Source organism: Vicugna pacos, chromosome 4, assembly GCF_048564905.1.
Source record: "Vicugna pacos chromosome 4, VicPac4, whole genome shotgun sequence".
In the NCBI taxonomy this organism is placed as follows: domain Eukaryota; kingdom Metazoa; phylum Chordata; class Mammalia; order Artiodactyla; family Camelidae; genus Vicugna; species Vicugna pacos.
In genome coordinates, this window is record NC_132990.1 from 71,972,854 (window position 1) to 71,983,513 (window position 10,660).

The following is a 10,660-nucleotide window of genomic DNA, read 5'->3' on the forward strand; positions in this document are numbered from 1 at the left end:
TTGCAGCTAGTGTGAAATGCACACCAGATTGTGAACACACATATGAATGAAAGAATGTAAACTATCTCACTAATTTTTATATTGACTCCATGTTGAAATAATAACATTTTGGATATATTGGATTAAATAATATATTTTATTAAAATTGGTTTCACCTGTTTCTGTTTTAATATGATTCCTAGAAAATTTTAAATCACATATATTTTATGTATTTCTATTGGACGGCACTACTCCAGAGCAAACAAAGTATCCACAATTATCATCAAATCATGAAGGTTCCACCTGGAACACACTCCGGGTTGATGTCACTTTTCCAGCTTCCCAGAGCTCTAGCTCTGCAGGGCCCAGGATCGGTCCCACGTGGGCATCAGAAACCAGCTCAGCTCATAAGGCTTGGCCCAAGTTCTCCCCAAAGGTCAAGACATGACCCATAAAAGCCACAACCACCTGCTCTTTCTGGAAGGCTTCCTCACAGGCGACTCAGAGGGTCAGGCACAAGGCTGGTTCATTCTCATCTCAGGTCCCAGCCCAAATGTCACCTCCTCAGAGATGCTGTCTGGACACGCTTGAGCCTTTCAGATGCCGATGGGCTCTTCTGCCTCTATTCCAGTTCCACATCAGGGCAGTGGGACGATGCCTCATTCCAGCTGGGCCGCGCTTGGCTCACCTCCTGCCTTGGGGCTTCTCACCACACACTGCGAGGTGGGAACTCGCTCTGAGCCCACACTTTTGCAACCCAAACATTCAGGAGATGATGTTCAGTGGGGTGAAACATTGACCAGCAAGTGGAGTAAAACTCTGAGCAATGGGGGACTGCTGTGGTGAGCGAACGCTTCCCCCATCTGGCCCCAGGTAGGCCGTCCTGAGATGACACCTCCATGGGTCCAGTGGGACTAAGCAGACATTGTCCCTACATGGCAGAGGCCAGCTTGATGACAGGTCCTCAAACTGGCTCTCCCACCTCCCCGATTCACTGTGTCCCTCACTCCTCCCTGGGGTCACATAAAATACTTTCACCAAAGACTTTGTCTCGGGCCCTACTTCTTGGGGAGCCCAGGCTAGGGCGGAGACCCTCCCCAGCTGTCTGCTCCAAAGCGGTTCTCTGGGCTCCAGCCTCCGAGCTCCCCCATCTCAGTATCTTTCATGCTTCTGATGATCATGTTTGTTTGTTTGACTTGTGTTTTCCTCTCTGCCTAACTAGACTGCAGGCTTCATTGGGGGTTCCATCCCCAACACCTGAAACTGGGCCTGGTGCATACTTGGTGCTCGACTGAAAGGAATGGCCCCGACCAAGCCTGACTGCTCCTCTTTGAGAACATTAGGCTGAGAAGCCCAGACTCCGCACGGCGTATTTAGAATAGAGTACCTAGTAAGCTGATAGGTCTTCATCCTGGGGAGAGAAGATGCGGTTCTTCTGAAAAACAGGATGCTACCTTCTGGATCCACCCAGAGAGGACCTTGCCCTTGAAGGTGATAAAGGTCAGCAAAGAAGCAGGTATTGAAATTCACCAGCCAGAGAGCATTTGGAACACTTCTGGGGACACATAATCTTCCCCTGGAGCCTTGATGGCCTTGAACTTCCAAGTCAACTGGGATATTAGGAAGTATCACTGGGCCCCAGAGAACAGCCCGGGGGGGGCTGAGCTGACAAAATGGACTTTCTTTTGCAAAGTGGTCAAGGTACTACAGGTACTGAACTTGCACAATCTCATTCACCAGCCTCTCATTCACCAGTAGGGGCAGAGGGTGGAGGGGCTTCCTCAAGGGGTTGAGGTGAGGAGCAAGTAAGGTGCCACATGCTGGAGTGCGTGACATATGTATGCACTGTCTTCATCATCGTTCTTCCCACCTACGACCCAGAACCTTCCTGGTCAGACCTAAAAGGCAAGCCCCAGTCCTCTCACACAGACCCCAACTGCCCCAAGGGAGCAAATCTAGAGCAGGGGTTCTCTACCAAGGGCAAGGTTAGCCACGACCCAGGTCATGTTTGGCAATGTCTGGAGGCATTTTGGGTAGTCACAGCTGGTGGGAGGGTGCTACTGGCATCTGGTGGGTAGAAGCCAGGATACTCAATCCTGCAGAGCATAGGACAACCCCTCACAATGAAGAGTTAACCAGTCCCTAATGTCAGTAGAGCGTGGTTAAGAAAGCCTGAGCTGGAGGATTCAGGGTGCATATGGACTGTGCCCTCAGCCCCCTGCTGTACTGGGCAGCGTGGCAGCAGGACTACAGCAGACCCGGGTTTGAGGCCTGGAACCCCCATTGAATGGCTGTGTATCCTGGAGCAAGTGAAGTTCCCTCTCTGAGCCTCAGTTGCCTGGACTAGAAAACGAGAAAGACAACAGCCGTCTCTTTAGGTGGCAGGAGGATTCAGTGAGATAATCTAGAAAAGGTTTAACTCAGTTCATCACAAAGAGAGCTCAAGGAATGAGGGGTCGTGCTGGGCTGAACAGTATCCCCACCCCTCACCCCCATTCATGTCCATCTGTGACCTCAGCCTGTGACTTTATTTGGAAATAGGGTCTTTGCAGATGTAATTAGTTAAGCTAAGATGAGGTCACACTGCATTAGGGTGGGATGGAAATTCAATGACTGGTGTCTTTATAAGAGAGAGGAGGGGGACATTCAAACACACAGGCACAGAGGTGACCCTTGGGGAGAAGGCCACGTGGAGACAGAGGCAGAGATTGGAATGATGCAGCTACCAGGCAGGGAACACCAAAAATTGTGGCAACTCCACACACCAGGAGAGAGGCGTGGAACAGACCTTCCCTTGGGGCGCTAGGAGGAAACAGCCCTGCTGACACCCTGATTTCAGACCTCTGCCTTCCAGAAACTGTGAGAGGATAAATTTGTTATATTAAATCACCCAGTTGGCGGTACTATTTTACAGCAACCCTCGCAAGCTAATCCCGGCTCTGGCCATTCTGTGCTCGTCATTACACCAAGAGGAGAGATCCGGAGCCTACAGAGGCCTCCACACCCTGAGGGCACCTGCACACAACTCGAGTGCCCAGGCTGACTCTGGAGCTCTGGGGTTTTCTCCACGGATCAGGGAGAACGACTGTATCTCCAGGCACCTGGTTACGTTTAGAAGGTGCAGTACGGGAGGCTCTCCAAGGATCTCTAAAGCCTCTGGGAGTTACCAACGGTCCACATGTATACAGTCGGTGCTACCTGCGTGCACCACCCCCGGGATGTGGTGTGTCCAGAACGGCACACAGCATGGTGCGTGTACTGACACAGCTCACCACGTGGGTCTAAGGAAAGGTGAACGCATTTGGAGGATGGATGGAGCCTGCAGCAGACGTGCGCGTGCGCAGGGAGCACGCGGTGCCGCCGCGTCCCCGGCAAACCAGCAGTATTCACCGCACACGGCAAACCCGCAGCGCCCGGACGCACCCCCAGCTCGCCGGGGACACCCGCAGTCCAGGAAGGATGCCTGCCTGCGGAGATGGCTACGAGGGGCTCAGAGTAGCTATGGCACATGGAAAGCAGAGAAGGAGGAAAATCCATTTGGGGCCAAGAGCTCTGTCTGAACTTTGTCCTTTTCTCAAGCAAAAGAAAATATTATTTCACCCTCTAAAGAACCACACATAATAACAGGCGAAATGTCAAGACCAATGTTGATCTAAACCCCCAAGGAAAACAAACATCTCCGTACCTTCTCCGCGGCCTCCCCACCTCACCCTGCTCAGCTAGTTTAAACAGATCTAGTGGTGGGCAGAGGGGAGGCGGGGCAAGCTGAAAGAGCCTGCCTGGCTGGGAGAGCTGTGAGGGAAGCCGGGCCTCTCCAGGACCAGGAGCCACTGGGGCAAGCCTGGCCTGGAAGGACGCTGACCAGGCCAGTGGTTAAGAAGCCATCCTGAGTTCAAATCCCAGTGTCACTCACTGGCTGCGTGACCTTGGGCAAGTAGCCTGACCTCTCTGAACCTGAGGCTCCTCATTGGCAAATGGAGAGAGAGGATGGCGTGAGATAACGCAGTAGGGCACCAAGCACAGTGCCTGGCATGAGTGCTGAATGAAAGTAGCTGATCATTATCCTCTGTCAGACCAGGTCACCCCAGGAACCCCTGCTCCTGCATGGCCACATGCAAGAACATTTCCTGAACACTCACTAGGCGCTGGCACTAGTCTAGCTGCCCTTCTGAGATCACTGACTCCATGCGGCCCTGTGGAGATTACCGTCGAGTTGCAAGAGGGGAGAATAGGTTTGGAGAAGCAAAGGGGCTCGTCCAAGGTCACACAGCTAGGAAGAGGGACTGCAATTCAAAGCCAGGTCTGTCCAGCTCCAAAAGCCCCAGGCAGGAATGACTGTGAACTCATCCAGGAAGCTGGAAGCCCAGTTCCAGCCCCAGAGGTTGCAGGACTCTGCACCCCAGGATGTGTGTTGAGGGGTGTTGGCTTATACTGCCCAAGAGACCCCCGCCCCAAGTTTGGCTCTCACTTGAAGCCTCAACTCATCAGCCTCTGGCTTTTGGTCCTCTCAGGCCCACCCAGGTGATCCCCCAAACTTTCAGCCCAGTTTGTATTTTTATTTTCTTTTCTGAATTGAAGACAATCCAACAAATATTTGTTGAGCTCCCTCTCAGTGCCAGACCCTGGGCTGAGAACTAGAGGCTCAGAGCTTAACTCTCCCTGAGCCCAACCCTCCAGAAACTCTCAACCCAGTGGGGGTGGGGGTGAGGGAGACGGCAAGATATAACAAGACTGTTACAATATAATGAAGACTTGCTTTCATGGTGCCTGTGTAAGCTCCAGTGGGACCATAGAAGAAGGGGCACCTGAGACTTACAGGGGAATCAGAGGGAGGTGGCACGTGAGTGAAGACTTGAAAGGAACAAGAGTTTACCTGGAGGACCAGAGGAGGGGTTGTTCAAGACAGAAGGAACAGCGCGTATAAACGCGTGGAAGCAGCAAAGCCTCAAGTGACAGGGATCTGCATGCAGTTCGTGTTGATATTGAGCATGGGAGACTAGCAAGAGAGCGTAGTGGCTGATGGAAGACCCCCCCCCCGCCGCTGCCATGAGAAAATAGGATGCAGAGGCTGGCAGGGACCACATCAGGATGGGTTTTATTGTGAGAACAACAGGGAGCTATTGGAGGGACCTAACCGGATCAAATTTGCATTTGAGAAAGATGGCTCTGTGTACAGTGGGGAGAAGAGTTTGAAGGAGCAAAGCTGGAGATGGGACACCAGTGGGGAGGCAAGAGAACGTGGTGGCCTGAATGAGGGCAGTGGGCGGGGGGTTGCCAAGGAGGAGGGGGAACAAAGATGTCCACAAGGTAGAAGTGATAGGATCTGGTGCCCCATGTGGAGCAGGAGGAACGGAGAATGGAGGAGAAGAGGGAGGAGTCTACAGGATGCTCCAACTTCATACCTGCTTGGAGGCTGACAGTGATGCCCCCTGGCAAGATGGGCAGCGTACGAGGAAGGCACTGGACAATTCCAACAGGGATGTGCTAAGTCTATGAGGCCAGCGGGGTATCCCAGCAGAGACCCCAGGACACCAGGAGGCAGGTGGCTCTATGGGTCAGGAGAGAAGCTAGAGCTGGGGTGCATGCAGGTTTGGACATGACCCCTGTGGTACGGTGACTGAGTTTTCCAGGGAGGGTAGGCAGTGTAGGGAGAGCTGTGGTGCACCGACATTCAGGTCAGACGGAGAACAAAGGAAGAAATGTCAAGAAGTAGCTGGAGAAGAATCCGCTAGAGATGGCGAACCAGAGAAGAGAGATATTAAGCATGTTACAATAAAAACTAAAAACCGGACAAATGGACAAGATGACACAGGGGTCAGAGGTGGCCTCACCAGAACCATTTCAGGGGAGGGATGGGAGAAGTGGGCAGAGTGAAAAGAGCTGAGGGGTGGGCAGGGGTGAGGAGGCGGGTATACGGGGGGCCATCCACTCGTCTCTTAACAGCTTGGCAAGAGATGGAAAAAGGGACAGAAGATGGCAGATACGTCAAGGGAGGGTTTTTATTTCAAAATGGGATCGTTGAAGAGCTGCTGGTGATTCAGGAGTTCAAGTCACAGGAGCTGATGGGCTCCTGGAGGCAAGAGGTCCCTGTGGAGAATGCTGGGGTTGAGGTCTGGAGCCCATGGGTTGGGCTTCTGCACTGAGACTGAGGGGCAGAAGTGATGAGCTGGAGGGTGAGCCCAGAGAGGGCAGAGGAGAAGCACAGGACGTGAGGCCAGGAGAACATCGCACCGGCCATGGTGCTCGTGAGCCAGGCTGAGGACTCAGCAGTGCCGCAGATCGCCGGGGAGCACAGGCTCTGCGTGCAGACTGACCTGCGCTTGCATCCCAGCTCCCCCACTCACCAGCTGCGTGACCCTGAGCCCCCACCTCCAACGCCCCTGTTCCCTCTTCCCTGCGACCGGGGTAGCAACAGTCCCTGCCCCACGGGAACAAATGCACGAAAGGCATTCAGCGCAGGACCCGGCGAGCAGAGGACCTCGATAAATGTGAGCGAATAAGAATAATAAATAATGAGGAGCCATCGAAGGGTTTTGAAGCCGGGAAGTGACAAGGTCAAATCTGTATTTTAGAAAGACCCTGCTGGAGGAGGAGGTAGCCTTGGGGAGAAACCAAAAGGTCGTGCACTTCTCGAGGTATTTCTCTGAAGTCTGTGGGAAGTTTGTAGTGTCAGGTTAAAGATTTTATTGGTTCCATGTTTGGTTTTTGATTCGGCTGTTTCCTCGGGTCCTCACCCGTCGGATGCCGGTCTTACTGGCGGGCTCGTAACTGGCCTGGTGAGTTGGGTCTATCTGGGGCTTCGAGGCGTATTTCAGAAATGAAATGAAGTGATGGGAAAAGTAAATACAGAAGAATAAACAAATAATGGGGAGAGTGGATTTGGGGGAGGGCCTGGGCCAGGGGATGGGTGGTCCTGTGGTCCCGTGAGGACAACGCAGCAGGGAGAGGGGTGCTGGCCCCCCTGGGGAGGGGCTGGGGGTGGTTCTTTGTGAACCCCCTGGTCTGCCCTCAGGGACGAGCGGCAGCAGGGATTCACACATGGGTCAGCCCTCCTTCCTCACCCCTCCTGGCCTCGGCAGGAAAAGCTTCCACTTGGGAACGGCATCTTGCAGGAGACTCCGGGGCCCACGGGGAGCTGGGGGGTTTAGGGCTGGGTGAGATGGGAGGACGGCAGTGCTGATAATAACATCAGTGCTTCTTATCGAGTCTCACTCCTCATCAACCTGCACGGCTCTCTGACGAGACAGACACTGTTGTTAGTCCTGTTACACAGAGGAGGAGGCTGAGGCTCAGAGAATGCTGCCTGTCCAAGGCCTCAGCTTGGATTAGAGCCCCTTGGAAGAGACGCCCGCGCTCTTCTCCATCCTGCTCCAGGGACCCTGGCCTGTGTGGAGCCCTTGGCAGTGCTTCTTCCATGAAGCCCCAGGGAGGCTGAGTTTCTCTGTCAGTAACTCAGGCACAAAGTGGAAAGAGCCCAGGGGAGCAGGCGGCCTCCTCTTCCAGCACTCTGCTAGCCTGCTGTGTGACCTTGGGCAAGTGGCTTCCCCTCCCTGAATCTCGGCAGCCTCCTCCTCAGTCAAGTGTGACTTGGCATCTAATCTCTGGGGGTTGGGATTTCATTGGCTCCTGCCTACCCTGGGCCTAGCACATAGTAGGCACTCCACAGAGGCCTGAGCCCTCTTCTAGGGCTTCCCTGTCAGGGCTGATTATCTCCATGGAATCCACACTGTGAAAATAAACATGAACTCAAGTGGCCCCGGTCTCCGTGGCAGCCAAGGGGAAGCTCGGTCCCCAGCCTGTGTCTGTTCTAGGCAAGAACAAAAGTTTCCCTGTGAAGTTGCCCCCACCCCCTCTTCCCTTCTGGAGCCAGCTGGGAGGGGGAGGAGGGGAGGGGGCCAAGCCTGCAGGCTGGTGAGCTGCCTGTCAAAACCCAGCCTCCCTCCCACCCAACCCCATCCTGACACCAGCTGAGGCCCCGGCAGGTGAAGGGCCCCCAAACTCAGGAACCCCAGGGGTAGAAATCTGGGTCTGGGAGTGGGATCTGAGGAAGAGAAGGTTCCTACGGTGGCCCTGAGGACAGAGTGCATGGGACTGGAGTCCAGGATGTGGAAGGGAGAAGCTGCTGAGTTATCCTTGCACAGAGCACCGTGCCAGTCACCCATCTCACACCCCTTCACCCACCAGCCTCCCCACTGAAAGCCTCTCCCATCGCGGGTTTCAGGAGCTGGCGGGAAATGGCCAGCTCTGGCGGACATGGCAGAACCAGCACAGAACTTGGCATCAGAGAGAAATGGGGTGTTCTGACCCCATCGTAACTTGCAGACACCTTGTGCAGGTGAGGTCCTCTGAACCTCCATCTCTGCATCTGCATCACGGAATGAATCCTCCGACAGGGGCCGAGGGGCAGCCGCATCCAAGTGCAGCAACAAGCTTCTATTCAGCAGCTGCTGTCCCCACAGAGGGTCAGGTGCCACCCTGGGATGGATGTGAGGCTTACCCACAGTGGGGTCAGACGTGTGACATGTGACAGCCAGGACGAACCAGCGAGCTGAGTGATGGGAGCAGGGTGTTGGAGAGGAGCAGCGGCCCCCTGAAAGAGGGAAAGAGCCAGACTCAGCCCAGGGCCTGAGGCGCAGAGCTGGGGGGCAGGCAGGGTGTGGCTGCTCTGGGTGGCGTGCAGCGGTCTCGACCCCTGCGTGGACACAGCTCTCCTGACAATGTGCTTGCTCCCTGCAGGGGAAGGGACTGCGTGGAAGGAAGCCTGACTTCACTGAGCTCTAGCCCTTCATGTGCCCAAGTAGTGCTGTTGCCAGGCCCCCTAAGCCAGAGGAGTGACCTCTCCTTCCCTTCCAAGGTCATCAGCACACAGAAGTCCACAGGGAGGAGCATCTCTGTGTAACCAGTGGCCACAGAGGTGAACTTTATTCAGCAGTGCAATGGCACAGGAGGTGAGGGAGGATGGAGGAGTTAAATGACAACCAGGACTTGGCGTGAATTATATCTCAAAGCTGCTTTCAAAAAACGTAACTTAGGACAGTCCATTGCTAGTTTATAGAAATACAATTGATTTTTGTATTTTGATCTAGTATCTTGCAACCTTACTAAACTCACTTACTAGTTTTAGCTGCTTTTTTTTTTGTAGGTTACATTGGAATTTCCCCATAGATGGTCATGTCATCTGCAAATCAACCAATTCTACTTTTTCCTTTCAAAATAAAGTGACAGCTAGGACTTACCCGTGGGTGCATGTTTCACACCTCTTGGGGTTTCCTTGAAACACCTAGACGAATGGGGCTCTGCAAGGTGCTAGTTTCTTGAGTGAAGAGGCTGATGCCCAAAGCCAGCAAGATCTGGCTTATTGTCCTCATAGGCTGATGAAATGATGAAATCAGAGTTATGGAGATCACAGTCCCTCCCCTCCAGGGGAATCATGAGAACTCATGACATCAGAGCTGTAAAAGTGTCTGATGGAGAGATTTGGAGCCCACAGAACTGGGATCCCTGCCATCTGGAAGACATTGAAATGTTTGGTAACACTGCCAGGGGCTAAATGTTTGCGTCGCCACCCCCAAATTCATATGTTACAGCCTGATCCCCAACGTGAGGGTATTTGGAGGTGGAGCCTTCAGGAGGTGATTAGGTCATGAGGGCTCCACCCTCATGAATGGGATTAGCATCCATATAAGAGAGACCCCAGAGAGCTCCCTCAACCTTTCCACCATGTGAGGACATAGGTGTCTGAATCAGGATGTGAGTCCTCATCAGACACCAGATTGGCAATCTTGGACTTCCCAGCCTCCAGAACTGTAAAAATAAATTTCTGTTGTTTACAAGCTACTCAGTCTCTGGTATTCTGTTACAACAGTCTGAAAAGACTAAGATGTGTGTTTTATTCAAAAATTAAACATTCCAGTAAAGATTACAATGTAGGTTTTTACATCTGTAAAACTCTTTGACTCTGAAATCCTAGTCTTAGAAACTGATTACTAGAAGATTATGAAACACACAAAGATACAGATCAATCGAATGACAGATAATAGAGAATGCCATCACAACATCATTTATATAAAAATAACTTTGTGATAATTGGAATATTCAAAACATGGAATGCTGTGTAGCTGTTACAAGTGACTGTGCTGTGCAGATAAGCCGTTGTGATGTGCTTGATTTCCGTCTAAGTGAAACAGGTTCAATACAGTATTAGAGAACAGCCCCATGTGGGTTTTTATAAATCCATATATCTAAGAAAATGTTTGGAAGAAAAATATTTCAAAATATTTACCTGATTATCCCCTAAGAGGTGAAATTAGGAATAACGTGCACTTTGTTCCCTGGGTTTTGTTTTGTCTGTGTTTTCTTGCTTTTCTACAAAGTTATAATGATAATAATATAAACAACTACCATTTATTAAGCACATACTTTGTTCTAAGTATTGCTTTCTGTATGTTTCCTTGTCTAATCCTTGTAACAATTCTGGGAGACAATTCTATCGCTTTATCAGGCAGGATTCTTTCACTTGAAAGTGACAGACTATCCAATTCAAGCTGGTTTCAGCAAAGAAAGAGGATTCATTTGCTGGTGTCAATGGAAAATCATGACTGGCTTCAAGCAGGGGCTCAAAAGTTGTTCACAACTGGTTTCTCTTGGCTCTACCCACCTGGAGCACACTCCATATATTTGG